At 46.8% G+C, this 16,375-nt stretch overlaps 1 non-coding gene across 1 annotated transcript; it reads right to left on the bottom strand.

Annotated features, from left to right (window-relative positions):
* Positions 1 to 15,968: 15,968 nt before the first annotated feature.
* LOC114237272 (U6 spliceosomal RNA) lies at positions 15,969 to 16,075 on the bottom strand. The gene has a single exon (XR_003622969.1). It is a non-coding gene; the product is annotated as a U6 spliceosomal RNA (small nuclear RNA).
* Positions 16,076 to 16,375: the final 300 nt, after the last annotated feature.

Genomic DNA, 16,375 nt, shown 5'->3' with positions numbered 1-16,375 from the left:
GCCAGCCTCACGGTGACTGTGCCTGTTTTATTCGTGTCCTAAAGAAATTCTTGACATCACCTGGCAAGACCAAGCAATGCTTCTTTCCAGATGGAGTAGGGCTAATCCTCCTTTGAAAATCCTCAAAGTGCTAACTCTGGGACCAGAAAAATAAAACTGCCCTTCTCCAAGAAACAGGGAAGCCCAGAGCATTTGGAAAGATCCCCCCCTCTGCTAAGAAGACTCAGGACTCTGTGAAGTCGGAATCCCATCTGCTCGTTTCATCTGAAGATGTTCCGACCGAAGGCCAGATGGCTGGGACATTGTTTTGTATTTGAGGAATAAATATTTAAATCTGAAACCAAGGGAATCACTTTCTACTGAAGTGGGCAAGGACGGAAAGTTGTGTGTGTGTGTGGGTGCCGCCCTGCCCCCCGCCATCCTAACCATAATCTGGGCATGCATGATGATTCCTGCCATGCTTGAAACCTTCAAAGAGGTGTCCCCCCTCCACTGGAGCAGGGTGCCAGGAGCAGGGTGACGCTCCCTCTGTTTCAGGGTTGCTGTTTTCATTTCATGTCTGCTTCTGCTGCAAGAAGATTCCCGACGTGCATGGGTTGAAACGGAGACCCCATGACTTAGTGTGATGAAACCCCCTTGGTTTTGTTTCAGTTTCGGCCTGTATGGTAACTGGACTCTGATACAAATGTGAGTGGATGGAAACTTAACCCTTTTCTTGGCTGCAATTAAAGCTCTGAAAAGATCATAGGTCTTTATGGTTGATTTCTGTCTTTCTGGAAGAGGTTTGCATTGTAGTTTTTTGGTTTTGTTTTGTTTTGTTTTTTTTAAGAAGAGAAGTATTTTCTGCAGTGCCAGGAGGGTGTGGTAAAAAAATGCATCTTATGTTTGGGAGGATCAACAGTTTCATAATCACATCCTTATCTAATCCCTTCTAAGCCTTATGAGGCTGGGTGGAAGTGTTTGCTGTCATCTTGTTACACAAGGACAGCTACTTCAGCGGCTTTTGCCGTGTCCAGCACTGAGTGCCTTATCATCTGTACCTTATTTAATCCCGTTCCTGCCCCTGTGAAGTTGGCATCATTGTCGCCATTTGGCAGAAGGTGAAACGACGTTGTTCTTTCAAGTAAGGTCGCATCTGAGACTCTATGTCCAGTGCTCTCTCTACACTGCCAGGCTACCTCCCTTAATAAGGACCCACCAGGAGGTCTGGGCTCCAATCTCTGCCTGGTCACCAGCAGGCGGCGTCACCTGTGAGCTTCAGCCCCCTCATTTCCAATGTGAGAGGATTATAATTTCCTGCAACACATGAAAATCACCTGGGGTTTTGCAAACACAGATTATTAGTCATGGTAAATATATCAACGCATTAAAATACAAGCACATAAACAACATTATTCATTGAAGATTTTCAACAATGATAATAATAATAATGGCCTCCATTCAGTTCACAAACGTTAAAAGGGTGCCCTGTCTGTGCCTGGCACTGTTCTAGGTGCTGAGGATACTGGAGTATCCTGGAGTTCCTGGTTCTGTTGGGGGACACATTTAGTCCCCAAGCAGACAGGCTGTGATTTCAGATTTCAGGGGTAAATGCTGAGATGAAAACCAACTCTTCTGCGGAGATGGAGGGAGCTAGGGGTTGAGGCAGAGTTTGGGATATTTTATGGTGTGGTCTGATGTTGTCTGTGTGGAGAGGGGTTTCAGTGTCATCTCAAGTAATCCTCCAAAGCCGGGGTGGACAAACTACAGTTAGAGGGCCAATCTGGTCCACTGTCTGTTTTGTCAATAAAGTTTTATTGGAGCACAGCCATGCCCATTCATTTATGAGTTTTCTACAGTTGCTTTCCCCCTTCAATGGCAGAGTTGAACAGTTGCAGTAGAGATAGTAGGGCTTACAAAATGGAAAATATTAACTGTCTGGTCTTTCATAGAAAAAGTTTGCTCCTCACCAGTCTAAAGTTTAGAGTTTAAGCCAGAAATGGAGTCTGTTGTCAATAAGGGATGGAGGCAGCGTTTACATCTGTTTGCCTAATGCTTTGTTTCCTTTCTCTGGGGTCTTAGCACAGTGTAGGCCCCCTGTGATGGGGGTAGGGGGCGGGATATAAGGCAGCATATGGAAGAACACAGTACGGTGCCTGCTGCCTGGGAGCTGCTCTCTTGGGGCTGTAGTCTGTGTGTGCAAGAAACAATTTCAGGACAATAGAAAACAGGACGTCAGGAAGGGCTCGATTATGTGACTTTGACTTGGAGACCAAGAGGAAAGACGGCTGCAACCCCGGAAGGCTTCCTGGAGGAAGTGGGAGTTGCAGACCAGTTAATATTTGGCCAGGCGGAGCAGAGGCATGAAGACAGGCAGGTACGGTGGCAGCAAGGAAGCCACCCTGCTCAGACCAGAGAGGAAGCTGTCTGGCTGTCACACTCCAGTGTTTCTGTGTGCAAGCCGTTCATCCAACGCTTGCCAGTCCTACTGAGTGCCGGGCCCTGTGCTGAGTTGGGTCACAAACAGGAACGGAGCAGCGTCCGTCCTCAGGCAGGAGAATTAGGCTGATTGGATACGAGATGACCAGTACTGAGGCGGAGGATGCTGGGCACCCCATGACATCCTGTGGTTGGGCAGAGGACGGGTCCTAGAAGACTTTTGCTGGTGGATCGTTGGAGCTATGTGGTTTGAGGCACCTGGTGATGGGCAGGGGGAGAGGGAGAGAGTCCTTCAGGAAGAGGGAACAGCTTGATCAAAGGCTTGGAGGTGGGTAGGCAGGGTGCTACCAGCGAGAGGGTTTGGCTGGGCAGAGAATGGAAGGAATGGAAGGTAGGAGCTTGCTGGGAATCCAGAGTCTGGCACTGTGTAGTGTTCAGTTCACTATTTAAAACTCACCTGCGGAAGAGGCTTCTCTCTCCTCCCAGGTGTCGGGAGATAGTCAAGGAGATGACCAGGGCCATGCTAAGACAGCATTCACATCCACCGTCAGCCACGGGCCTTTCTGGCCCAGAGTTGCCTGCGGGGCCATATCTCACCAGCATCTGCTCAGCGTCCTCTCCATCTGCCATCACAGAAGGAGAGAAAAACATCTCACTCAGGGCCTTCTGCAAAGAAGATTTTTTTTTTTTTTTGGAACGAGTTTTAAAATACACTGATTTGTGGCTGGTAGTCGAGTTCATCAAAGTGATTTTTCCAGATGCTATAATTCTTGGGCCGCTGACACATCAAGGCTCCCCCTATCCCCCAGCTCCAAGTCCTGAGCCGGCCGTAGGCACCAATCCTCACCCACGGGCACTAGCCCAAGCGTGTGTGCGGCAACTTACAGCTTCTAGAACTGTTCACTCCCTGTCTCTGCAACAACCAGGGGATGTGGCCATGGCAGGGGCTGTTCTTCCCATTTGACAGAGGAAGGAACTGACAGGCCCAGGGCAAGTGCTTCTGGGGACAGGCGGGAACCAAACCCTCCTCTGAGCTCAGGGCCTGGCAGAGAGGGTGGGACCCCCTGGAGCACAAAGCCAGAGGACAGACGGCAAGGAGTTCCCAACACCTTCCCCTTGCTCTTCCTGGGGGTTGAAGGACAACTCTCAGGCCTGAGAAACAGGGCTGGGCACGGGGCGATGGAGGTCAGGAGGTCAGGAGGTCAGGAGGTCAGGAGGGTGTCGGCAGAGAGGCTCGCTCCTGAGAGCTGGGCCCCGGCAGCACCAGCCCCGCTCAGCCCTCTTTGTCTCTTTAATGCTGATGATTGCCAAGTTAGCCTTCGAATTAGGACTAAGCATGGCGGTGGGAGGAATGGGGGGAGAACTGGATCGGCCTCAGAAGGTAGGCCTCTGCCACCTCCTGGCTTGGTGACCACTGGCCACCACACTCAACCTCTGGACCTCAGTTTCCCCATCTGTTAGGGAGAGTCATTAATCCTGTCTTGTCCACCTGCCAGGGTTGTGGAAGGGCCCACATGATTTGACGGATGTGAACACGCTGTGTGACAGGTCCTATGACCCCATGTTGATCAATGTCCCCGACCACTTGAGGACTTTGGATTATTCCTAGCAGTGTCCCTCTCAGCTCGGACATTCTTTACCTCTTATTTTTTGGCCTCTCCCACATCCAGGCTGCTTCATGGAAGCATCTGTTTTTCACCCGGCCTGTCACTGTTATGGCCCAAGACATGTGGCCCCTGCCATGTGTTAGGCGGCTCCCGGACAATGCAGGCCACAGAACTGGCCGTCCCTTAGAAGGCCTTTGTGGGCCATTTAGTTTGTATCCTCTGCGGAAAGTGTAGGGCCTTAAAAGCATTTGGCCTCCTTTTTTTTTTTTTCCTGCAGTGGGTTGCATTGTGTTCCCCAAAAGATATGTCCAAGTCCTAACCCCTGGGACCTGTGACTGTGACCTTGTTTGGAAAAAGGGTCTTTGTAGATGTAATTAAGCTAAGGATCTCAAGAGATCATCCTAGATTTAGGGTGGGGCCTAAGTCCCATGATGGGCATCCTTATAAGAGAAAGGAAAGGGGGATTTGAGGAAGGGGAGAAGACACACTGGGGGGAAGGTTCTGTGAAGCGGAGGCACGTTGGGCTGATGCTGCCACAAGCCATGGACACCTGCAGCCCCCGGGAACGAGAAGAAGCAGGGAGGATCCTCCCCTAGAGCTTTCAGAGGTTCCTTGGCCCTGCCAACCTGTCAGCTTTGGACTTCTGGCCTCTAGAGCTGGAAGATAATACACTTCCATTGCTGGAAGCCACCAAGTTTGCAGCAGGCGCCCTCATCACCAGCACAGATATCTTGGGCACTAATCCAGAGTCCCTGACACAACCTGCAGATGGTCAGGGTCTTCCTCTTCTTCCTGAGCCCTTGGGAAACTCCACCTCTGGAGAGTGCCTCCTGCTAGAAGCTGAAGGGATGTCAAAGTCATACTGTAGTGGGACGGAACGGGTGAGCCTGATGGCTGATGGGAAGATCTTTGTGGGAAGTGGCAGCAGTGGGAGCACTGAAGGGCTGGTCATGAACTCGGATATACTCGGTGCTACCACAGAGGTTCTGATTGAAGATTCACACTCTACTGGACCTTAGAGGAAGGGAAGACTTTGGGCACTGGGACAGCTAAGACTTTGTATTTAAAAGACAAAAAGGACAAAAAAAAAATTTAAAGCATTTAAAATCTAGTAAAACATTTGTTGCAGCAACCCTAGGACATTAATATCCTGCTTTGCCCTGCAATGATGTCCCCAAATCTAACTCCTTCTACAGTTGTTTGTAATGATACTTAATAAGGGGATGGGGCCTTGTTCTTTCGCATCCCCCTGGCTGGAGCATTTCAGTGTTCCATTTAATTTTAGGATCTGTGAGAAGGCAGCAAGGAAAACTGTGAGCACTCTTGTGAAGTTAGGACATTTTCATTATCTTTCTTCTGAAAGCATTACAGGATGACATTTAGAGGGAAATACTTTGAAGCCCAGGGGGTTGAGCGTGTGACCTTCAAGAAGGGAGTAGAGGACTTCCCTGGTGGTGCAGTGGTTGAGAATCCGCCTGCCAATGCAGGGGACACGGGTTCGAGCCCCGGTCTGGGAAGATCCCACATGCCGCGGAGCAACTAAGCCCATGTGCCACAACTACTGAGCCTGCGCTCTAGAGCCCGCGAGCCACCACTACTGAGCCCATGTGCCACAACTACTGAAGCCCGTGCGCCTAGAGCCCGTGCTCCGCAACAAGAGAAGCCACTGCAGTTTGAGAAGCCTGCGCACCACAACAAAGAGTAGCCCCCGCTCGCCACAACTAGAGAAAGCCCATGCGCAGCAACGAAGACCCAGTGTAGCCAAAAATAAATAAATAAATTAATTAATTAAAAAGAAGGGAGTGGAAAGGCCAGTACCCAGGCAGTCGGGCTGGCCTGGCCCCTACATGTGCCTCGGAACATCCGTCCATGCTGCTCCCTCTGCCAAGGATACCTCTTTTCCCCATGGTACTGCCTCTTGAAAATCCTATCATCTTCCAGCAGCTGCTCAGGAGGCAGTCAGGTGAGCAGGGAAATAGACACTGGCCCCAGACCCAGAGCCTCGGCGCGGCAAGAGAATGTGACCGGGCTCTATGCAGGCTTGGCATTCTGGTCCCTTTGTGAGCTTGGGTAAGACTCCCGCCTCTCTGGGCTTCGGTTTCCCCTTCTCTAAGTTCAGTTCAGTTCAACAGGTATTTATGAAGCATCTACTATGTATCAGGGAGGGTGTTTGGAGATTAAAGAGCATACGAACTAGTTCCATAGTTGTTACTCCTAATATTAGGACGTAGAGACATCTGTAGAAAGAGTGGGTGAGTGAGTGAATAAATGAGTACATGCCTTTCACCACCGGCTTGAGGTTGTTCTTCTTGCTGGGCCCTGCTGTGTGGTGGAGCCTGCTGTGTGTATGTCTGCCTTTCCTTCCACTTTCCTGCCCTGGAGGCAGCACCAACTGCAGAGTGGGTAGCAGACAGAACGGAAGCAGCTACAGAGGCTACAGAATTTGGATTTTTGCTGAATGATTGGGCTCATGCAGTGCGACCAGCTGTTTGGATCTTTGTAGGTCACCAGGGGACCCAAAGGCATTATGATCATCCTTCACAGACCCTTGTATGTTCATCGAGATAAAATCCTCCTGCTACAAACCCCAGAGAACTACCGCTTCCTCATCTGTGCTGGGGTTTGTTACATCAGCTCTGTTTGTGGTCCTCCTGCCACGGTCTGGGGCTCACAGAGCGTTTTGTTGCTGTTACCCGCAGATCTGATTCAGTATCCCACTGGCTTTGGCATTGGACTGATTCCATTCTCATTCTGGCCCTGCCAGGTGTGAGCTTTGTGACTTGGGCAAGTCACCTCGCCTGAGCTTCATTTTCTTCATCGCGAGGGAGAGAATGGGTGTAATACACTTACCCCAGGGTCTACAAGGAGCAAATCCTCCAGAAACAGGAGCTGTTGTCATTAGGAACTCTGTGTTATGACATTATTTGCTACTTCTGATTTCACTTGTCCATGAATCTAAGATTAGGGATTGAACTGGTTGGGGATGGGGAGGCATATCAGTTTTCTGTGGCCATCGTAACACGTTATGGTAAACGTGGAGGCTTAAAACAACAGAAATTTATTCTCTCACAGTTCTGGAGGCCACAGATCTGAAGACAAGGTGCTGGCAGGCACGTGCTCCTTCCGAAGTCTCTTGGGGAGATTCTGTTGCTTGCTTCTCCCAGCTTCCAGCGGCTCCAGGCGGTCCTTGGCTTGTGGCTGCATTAACCCCAATCTTGTCTCCATTTTCACAGGGCTACCTCCCCAGTGTCTCTCTGTGTGTTAGATCTCTCTCTGTTTTTCTCATAGTTAAAGGACACTTGTCTGAAATTGAGTTATTTGTAGTGAGGTGGATGGACCTAGAGTCTGTCATACAGAGTGAAGTAAGTCAGAAAGAAAAATAAATATCGTATGCAAATGCATATATATGGAATCTAAAAAAAAAAAAGGTTCTGAAGAACCTAGGGGCAGGACAGGAATAAAGATGCAGATGTAGAGAATGGACTTGAGGACACGGGGTGGGGGAAGGGTAAGCTGGGACGAAGTGAGAGAGTGGCATGGACATATATACACTACCAAATGTAAAATAGATAGCTAGTGGGAAGCAGCCGCATAGCACAGGGAGATCAGCTCGGTGCTTTGTGACCACCTAGAGGGGTGGGATAGGGAGGGTGGGAGGGAGATGCAAGAGGGAGGCGATATGGGGACACATGTATACATATAGCTGATTCACTTTGTTATACAGCAGCAACTAACACAACAAAGTAAAGCATTTATACTCCAATAAAGATGTCAAAAAAAATAAAAAAAATAAAGGACATGTCATTAGTTTTAGGGCCCACCCTAAATCCAGAATGATCTCATCTTACCCTGGATTAGATCTGCAAGACCCTTTCCCCAAATAAGGTCACATTTACAAGTTCCCAGAGTTAGGACATGGACATATCTTTGGGGAGCCACCACTGAACCCACCCCTGGAGGTAAGGAAAGCGAGGAATTGCTGTGAACCCTTTTCTCTTACTTGCACATCATTCTAAGAAGGTCCAAAGCAGACCTCTCCCCTTGGCACTCACCATCCGGCCATGCAGAAGGTGACCTGCATGTACCTGTGATGCTCTGGGTGGGGCTTCAGTGCTATCCTTGCAAGTTCCAGGGAGATGAAAACCCTGGAGGCAGCAAGTGACAGATGGGGCTCAAGACCCCGTGTTTTTGTCACTGTAACAAAATATCAGGGACTGGGTGGCTTAAAGAATAGAAATTTATTTTCTCCAGTTCTGGAGGTTGAAAGTCCAAGATCAAGGTGCCAGCAAGGTTGGTTTCTTGACTTGCAACTGGTCACCTCCTCTCTTTGTCCTCACATGGCCTTTGTGTGCAGGCACTCCTGGTATCTCTTCCTCTGCCTATAAGGACACTAATCCTATCAGATCAGGGCCCCACCCTTATGACCTCATTTAACCTTAATTACCTTCTTAAAGGCCCCTTCTTCAAATATAGTCACACATTGAGGGTTAGGGCTCCAATACTGAATTTGAGGGGACACAATTCAGTCCATACCACCCCTTTGATTAGCTTCGCCAATGGAACCAGCATCTAGATTGATCTGGCCTACAGGATGTTGGATTTCTTAGGTTATACATGGTTTTTCCCAGTGTTTTTGTTTATTTGTTTGTTTTTTTAGTATTGGAGTATCGTTAATTTACAATGTTGTGTTAGTTTCAGTTGTATAGCAAAATGATTTAGTTATATATATTCATACATCTTCCCAGTTTTATTAATCAATACTGCCCATCAGAGCTTCTGCCATCTGTAGACATTTCATTAAGATCTTCATGGGTCTCTGCTTAATAATTCTACTAGAAGAGCCCCACACATTGAACACTGAAAGCAGTGCAGGGACCATGCTGGGCATTTATACACTATATGTTCAGGCCTTACTTCACCCTCCCCCTATCAGCGGGGATGATTATTTGTTCCATTTGATCGATGAGGAGCTTGAGGCTCAGAAAGGGGAGATCTCCCAGCTAGGAAGTGTCAGAGAGGCACCAGGAAACCACATCTATCTGACTCCAGGGGCTGTGTTTCTCCCCCTGCCCCTTTCCTTACCTCTGTTGGTTCAGAGAGGAACCTTGAACACCCAACTCGGGCGCTGTTACCCTTCCTTTTACTCCAAAAAAGGTCTGCTTTCCCCCAACCAGCAACTTCTTCATCTCTCTTTGGAAGGTTGCAGGCCTGGCCAGATAAATTGCCGTCTTCAGTAATCCAAAAGCCAACTCCACGGGGACATCCGCTGGCCCACGCAGCCTTCTCACTGCCTGCTATTACGTTCAGTACTTGAGGGAAAAACCTTCCCCACACGTAGCAACGGTTTCCAGGCCAAGCCGAGCTGAGGGCTTCCAAGTAGAGGGGTCATTTGGATATTGACCAGCATCTTCATGGGATGGAGATGACCAAAAGCCAGCCAAAGAGCTGGCCATGAAGAGTGGGTGTGTCTCTTTGCTGCGAAGCGGGGTTGACTTCAAGGATGCTCACTCTTTCCAGTGCGTGGGACATTCTCATCACTGCCACTGGAAATCTAGATGCATTCGCCTTTTGTGAAGAGTGGCTTGTTTTCAGAGCAAAGATGAAGAGATCCAGCATGCAGCAGCCTCTCACACACGGTTATCCCCAGAAGCATCTGTTGCCAGAATGACAGAATGCGCTTCAGTTTGCTTTTGTTTTTCTTTGCATCCTCACTGGAAATGAGCGATTTTCAGTCATTGCGATCCCCTTTAGTTGAATTGTTGAGGCCGTCTCTTTCTTTGCCGTCCTGAGGGGTTGGTCTGCATTTGGTCCAAATTATGTGACTGCCGACAGAGGCACTAAAAGTGCTTTAGCAGGCAGAGCAGGACAAGGTGGTGGGAATAACTCTCGTCTGGGGATGGAGAGCCAGGCTGCTTGGCTCTGCTTCCCAGGCCCTGTGAGGCTGATGACACAGGCGAGCGTTTTCACCTCTCAGAGGTATGGTTGCCTCCGGCATAAAAGCAGAGTTAATAACTCACGTGCCTTTGTTCTTTCCAGGGCAAAGGACAGCAATCCTGGAAGCACAAAAGCAACTTTTTTTCCCCTTTTCCCTCCGAGAGGGAGGGCTGAGTGGACTCTTCAAATGAATTGGAAGTGAAGTGGGAGAATATGATGTTGATAACAGTTCATACTTTTGCCTGTGGAATATTGCATCTAAGTATTCTGTTTCTAGACCCATGATAGAACATCTGGGAGGTCAAATGCAAGCTATAGGAACATGGTCTTTCTTGAAAAAAAACAACAAAAAACCCATCCACCCTGGACTGCTCGGCAATTATGAGTGAGGCATTTTCCCACTTAATGCTGGTGATAACAGATGAGATAGAGCGATGAATGTTCCAGATGAGGAACGGAGGCTTGGGGAGAAGGGGCAGGTCCAGGATCTCACTGTAACTGGCTGCATCTGTGAGGCAGGGGCAGCTGAGCTCAGAGTACAGGACAGGGGTCTCCCAGGAGTGCCCAGAACACCAGGAGAGGGGGCTGAGCAGACAGGGCCAAGAAGGGATCCTGAGCCTCAGGTCAGGAGAGGAGGAGAGGCCACGATCGAGACTTGGGTCTTCAGTCCAGGGCCAAGTCAACGGGAACAGCTTTGCAAACTGGGTGTGGGGTGCACTGGGGCCAGAGGTTCAGGAAGGTGCTGTGAGTTGGGTGTGTGGGTCAGCAGCCTGCTCCTGCCGGCCATGAGGGCGGGGGACAGGCCTGCCAGATGGAAGATTCTGGGTGTGAGAGGCACTCAGGCAGCACGTGGTGAAGCCTGGATTGACATTCCTGCACCAGGTCCACTTAAGACTCCACTGAGGGCTGTGTGAACGCAGAGTCCCCATGGGGACAGCACTATTTTTAGCCAACACTGGGACGAAGGTCCATGATGAAAAGTGACCACTTCTTGTCTTGACCATCATTGCTGCTGTTCCGTCCCAAGGGGCTGCCCACCCCTGCCCCCGTTCAGCCTTGTTCTCAGGACCCTACGTCATGCCCTCACTTTCTTTGTCCTTTCTGAATCTCTCTCCTCCCCCTTCTCTCCCATGCTCTGTTCCTTCTTCTCCATTTCGTGCCCTTCCCTCCTCCAATGCCTTTGTCCTTTGCTGGGAGCTGGGGATGCAAAGATGAACAGGGCAGAGCTCCAGCCAAGGCAGGAGACAGACTCTGAAACATGAATTCTGTGGAGAGAGTGACCAATGTGGAGTGAGCGGTTGGTGCAGGGCCCAGCCTGGGGAGCCAAGGGGGCATGCAGCCTTCCCTGGGAGCCCTGGCCCTGCCTCGGTTTTCGTATCTGTGCCCTGAGCCTACTGATACCAGCTGCTTCAGGGGGTGCCCAGGACCTAATTGGATGCCGCCTATAAATAGAGCCCTTAGCCCAGCACCTGAGCAGGACACATGCCCAGCCCGTGCTGGCTGCTCTGTCATCCCCATCATTGTTATTCTACCTGGGAAGGGAAAGAGGTGGAGTCAGGAAAGACTTCAGGATTAATAAAGGTTTTAAACACTCACGCCTGAAGCCTTTACCAAGGGGACCACATACCACACGAAGGATGTCCCAGTGGAATTTAAAGAGGCTGGGGTGAGGGAGCCCGGGGGCCACAAGAGAGGGGCTGAATCCCGGGATGGGGGCCGCAGGGCCGGATTAGCAGGGCTTTAGTGGGACAGCGCTCATTAACAGGGGCTGATCCCCAGCTTTTCTTCCCGTTGGAATGACGCTCCCAGTGTCCTCCCTGAGACAAAGATGTCACCGGATCAGGCTAATGAGGTTGATTGTGCCTTAAATTGGTGACGGCTCTCTTCACGGCTTAGGACACACACAGTTCTGTGGGTCACTTGGGAAGGGCTCCTAGGTTTTAAAGACAGTGAATTTATATCAGAAAGTGGTGAGGGACTTAAAATCTGTATCCATATCTATTTCATATCTCTCTCTATCATATCTCTATCTGTATATCTATATCTATCTATGCAGGCTTATGGAGAGATATCTTGGGTTTCGTTCCAGGCCACCACAATAGACTGAATATCACAGTAAAGGGAGTCACGTGAATTTTTTGGTTTCCCAGTGCATATAAAAGTTATGTTTACACTATACTATAGTCTATTAAGCATGCAATAGCATTATGTCTGTCTCAACTTTCCACATGCCTTCCTTACAAAGCTTAATCATTTCTAGCTTTTGATTTAAAGTAAGAAACATGCGACTCTTCTTTCACTTGAACACTTAAAGGGTAACCGCTGTACAGTTATTAATTGGCCTAATTTCAAGACTGTTGTATCTCAGAGAACAGGGAGACTCAAGGAGAAGGAGGGAGATGGGGGAATAGCTGGTTGGTGGAGCAGTCAGAATACATGCATCATTTATTGGTCAAGTTTACCGTCTTCTGTGGGCACAGTTCTTGGTGCCCCCAAACAATTACAATAGTAACGTGAAAGATCACTGACCACAGTCACCATCACAAATATAATAATAGTGAAAATGTTTGAAGTACTACTAGAAGTGCCAAAATGTGGCACAGAGCTGTGAAGTGAGAAAATGCTGTTGGAAAAATGGGACCAGTAGACCTGCTCAACGCAGGGTTGCCGCAGTTAAACCAGGTGTGCCTGTATCCCTATCTCTATCTCTATATCCAAATCTGTCCCATAGGAAAACACAAGTATTCATTCATTTCTATTTTTTTTCTTTCTTTTTTTAGGATTCCATAAACCATTCATGCCCGTGTAAAATTTTAAACTATACAGGACGGTGTAAGTAAGGAGTGAAAATCTTCCCTTCCTCTTTTAAAAAAATTTTTATTGGAGTATAGTTGGTTTACAATACTGTGTTCGTTTCAGGCGTACAGCATAGTGATTCAGTTATACATATACATATATTCATTCTTTTTCAGATTCCTTTCCCATATAGGTTATTATACAATATAGAGTTCCCTGTGCAGGATCCTTGTTTGTTATCTATTTTATATCTAGTAGTGTGTGTATGTTAATCCCAAGTTCCTAATTTATCCCTCCCCATCATGTTTCCCCTCTGGTAAGTTTTTTTTTTTAAATCTGTGAGTCTGTTTCTGTTTTGAAAATAAGTTCATTTATATCATTTTTTAAAAAATTAAATTCCACATATGAGTGATATCATATGATATTTGTCTTTCTCGGTCTGACTTACTTAGTATGATAATCTCTGGGTCCATCCACGTTGCTGCAAATAGCATTATTTCATTCTTTTTTATGGCTGAGTAATATTCCATTTTATATATGTACCATATCTTCTTTATCCATTCCTCTGTTGGTGGACATTTAGGTTGCTTCCATGTCTTCTTGGCTATTGTAAATAGTGCTGCAATGAACATTGGGGTGCGTGTATCTTTTTGCATTATCGTTTTCTCTGGATATATGCCCAGGAGTGGGATTGCTGTATCATATGCTAGTTCTATTTTTAGTATTTTAAGGAACATTTAATGCTTTTCTTGAGGGAGAACCACTGTTTAAAGTTTGGAAGTCCCAGGCCATCTCTCTCTCTCTCTCTCTCTGAACGGGTGTGTGTATTTTCATTTAACAATGCATCGTGAACAACTCATGAACTTATCCATGTGTCATGTACATCAGTCTCCTGCTCTCAGTGGGAACCAGTGTGCCTGATTTCTTGACCCGTCTCCTTATTGCTACTTAGGAAGCCATCTCTGACCTTTAACTATCACAGCTGACACTCAGAGACCACTGTGCAAGGCTCCTATTTGCCCTTTCCCCTGGGGGACAGGGTCCCACAGGCGGAGTTGCTGGCTAGTCACACTGCCCCCCTGCAGGTGTCAGTCTTAGCTGTGCCAGGCTGAGAGGTGGGGGTGACGACAGCCTGGCACAGCCTGTCTCTCGCTAATAGAGAGGTTGGCATGTTTTTTACTGCTTGTTGGCATTTCTTCTCTCTTACGTGAATTGCCTGTTCGTACCCTTCCCCATTTTTTGATGGGACAGTTGGCCCTTTACTGTCAGAGCTTTAAGCCAGTCAGGGCAACCTCTGGCCTTTATGTGTGTTCCAAATATTTTCTCTCAAGCTGTCATTTGTATTTCCACTTTATCTGTGGTCTTTTGCTGTATAGAACATTTAATCTTTATGGAGTAAAATTTGTGAATCTATTTCTCAAAGGCTTCCAGATTCTGTCTTGCTTAGAAGGGCCTGCTCTACTCCAAGATTATGACACTAGTTGTCTGTACTTTTTTTCTAGTACTTTTATAGCTTGATTGATTGCATGTCGGTCTTTAATCCATCTGGAATTTATTTTAGGGTAATGTAAGAGTTTAATTTTACATTTTTCAAAGTGATGGTCAGTTGTTTCAATACTATTTACTGTATAATCAATTGCCTCCCACCACTGATTTGTAATATAGCAATATCTCTATTTTTCTGTGACATCCTATCTCTATCTATCTATCTATCTATCTATCTATCTATCTATCATCTATCTATCATCTCCCCCTTGGTTGTGTTCCATTGGTTCATTTGTCTGTTACCATGTTGTGTAACTAGCCTAGTTTTATGGTACCTCTTAATATCTGATGGGGTAAGATCTTGTTCTCCTCTGTTAGTTTTTTTACCTCCATAAATTTAGCAGCTAATTTTGTTTTGCCATTTAATTTTTAAATCCCAGAGAAGTAAATATCTGTTGGTATTTTGATTGGAATCACACTGAACTTTATAGATTAATTTGCAGAGAATGCATCTTTACAATATTGAGTATCACCATCCAGGAATATGGGTGTATCAGTTACCTCTTGCTGTGTAACAAAGCATCCTGAAACTCAGTGGGCTTAAAACACATCTATTTATTATTGGTCACAAGTCCGTAAGTTGGCTGGACATGGCGGATCTGGGCTGGGCTTGGCTGGATAGCTCCCCTTCAAGTTACAGATACATCTGGTTGGGCTTAGCTCCTCACTGAAGTTGGGGCTTAGGTCGGCTCCCTTTTTATTCCTTTTGGGCATCAGGTCTGGGATAAGCTTCTTTCTTGGCAATGGAAGAGATGCAGGAAAGCAAGCAGAAGTCTCTTAAGACCTAGGCTCCAAATTACACACTGTTACTTCTGCTTACATGCTGTTGGCCAAAGCAAGTCACATAGTTTAGCCTAGAATCAAGGGATGGAGGACTACACTGCCCACAGGGAGGCGAAGGTAAGGAATGGATTCAGACAGAGATGAAGAATTGGGGCCAGTAATGCAGTTGACCTCAGGGTATACCTTGTATTTAGCTAGTTCTTCTTTTTTGTTTTTTAGTAAAGTTTTATGGTGTTTTGCATATAAATTGCACAATGCTCATTAGGTTTATTCCTAGGTATTTTACAGTTCTCATTGTGTTAGTGAGATCTTTTTTCCATTACACATTACAATCATTTTTTATTGGCATACGGAGAAATAATTGATTTTTGGTTTTTTATATCATATCCAACCACTTTATTAAACTCTTACTGATTCAGCATGATATTCAGTGGATTTACTAGGTGGATAATCATATTATCTGAAACTATAATAATTTTGCCTGTTCTTTTCCTATATTCGTTGCTCTTATTTCTTTTCCTTACCTTATTGCATGTACCAAGTCCTCCAGAAAATAGTGAATGTAATGGTGTTGGTGGCAGGCATCCTTGTTTTCTTCTTTAAAGGGATTGCTTCTGGGTTCCACTGACAAATATTATATTTGCTATTGGTTGTTCCATGACAAATAATGGTAAATACTTGAAGTGAAGATAGGCCTCCTTCTAGAAAATTAAAAAGTTTCAAAGTCAGTGTGAGGAAGGTACATTCATGCAGTAACAAATTGTTAGTTTGCAATCTTTTGGCTGCAAGAAACAGATATCAACTCAACCTACCTTAATTAAAAAAAAAAACGGCACTTATTATAAGGATGTAGGGCAGGAACACAGGTAAGATTTTTTTTTTTTTTTCAATATGGAATGCTTCACAAGTTTTCATGTCATCCTTGCGCAGGGGCCATGCTAATCTTCTCTGTATTGTTCAGCTTTTAGTATATGTGCTGCCCAAGTGAGCACAGAGCTAAGCTTGATGAAGGCCTTAGAAGGTCACTCAGATTCTCCCTTCATCGCTCATCTCCATTCCTTTTTGTGTCTCCGCTTTATTTTTATGTGCCTGCAGACCTACGTTCTCTGTTCCCCATGTCATAGGGCAAACCATGATTACCAGCCACATGAACAAGGTCTCATTCCTTCTTTCTCTGTCTCTCATCACTCTTTCTATTTCTCTATGACTCAACTCCAGATTCTAAGGGAAGGAACTCTGATCAGCCCTAAATGAGTTGGATGTGCTCCCCCTTCCTCCCCAAAAATCCATGG

The sequence above is a fragment of the Balaenoptera acutorostrata genome, chromosome 3, assembly GCF_949987535.1.
Source record: "Balaenoptera acutorostrata chromosome 3, mBalAcu1.1, whole genome shotgun sequence".
Classification (NCBI taxonomy): Eukaryota; Metazoa; Chordata; class Mammalia; order Artiodactyla; family Balaenopteridae; genus Balaenoptera; species Balaenoptera acutorostrata.
This window is presented reverse-complemented; position numbering and strand designations above follow the sequence as displayed.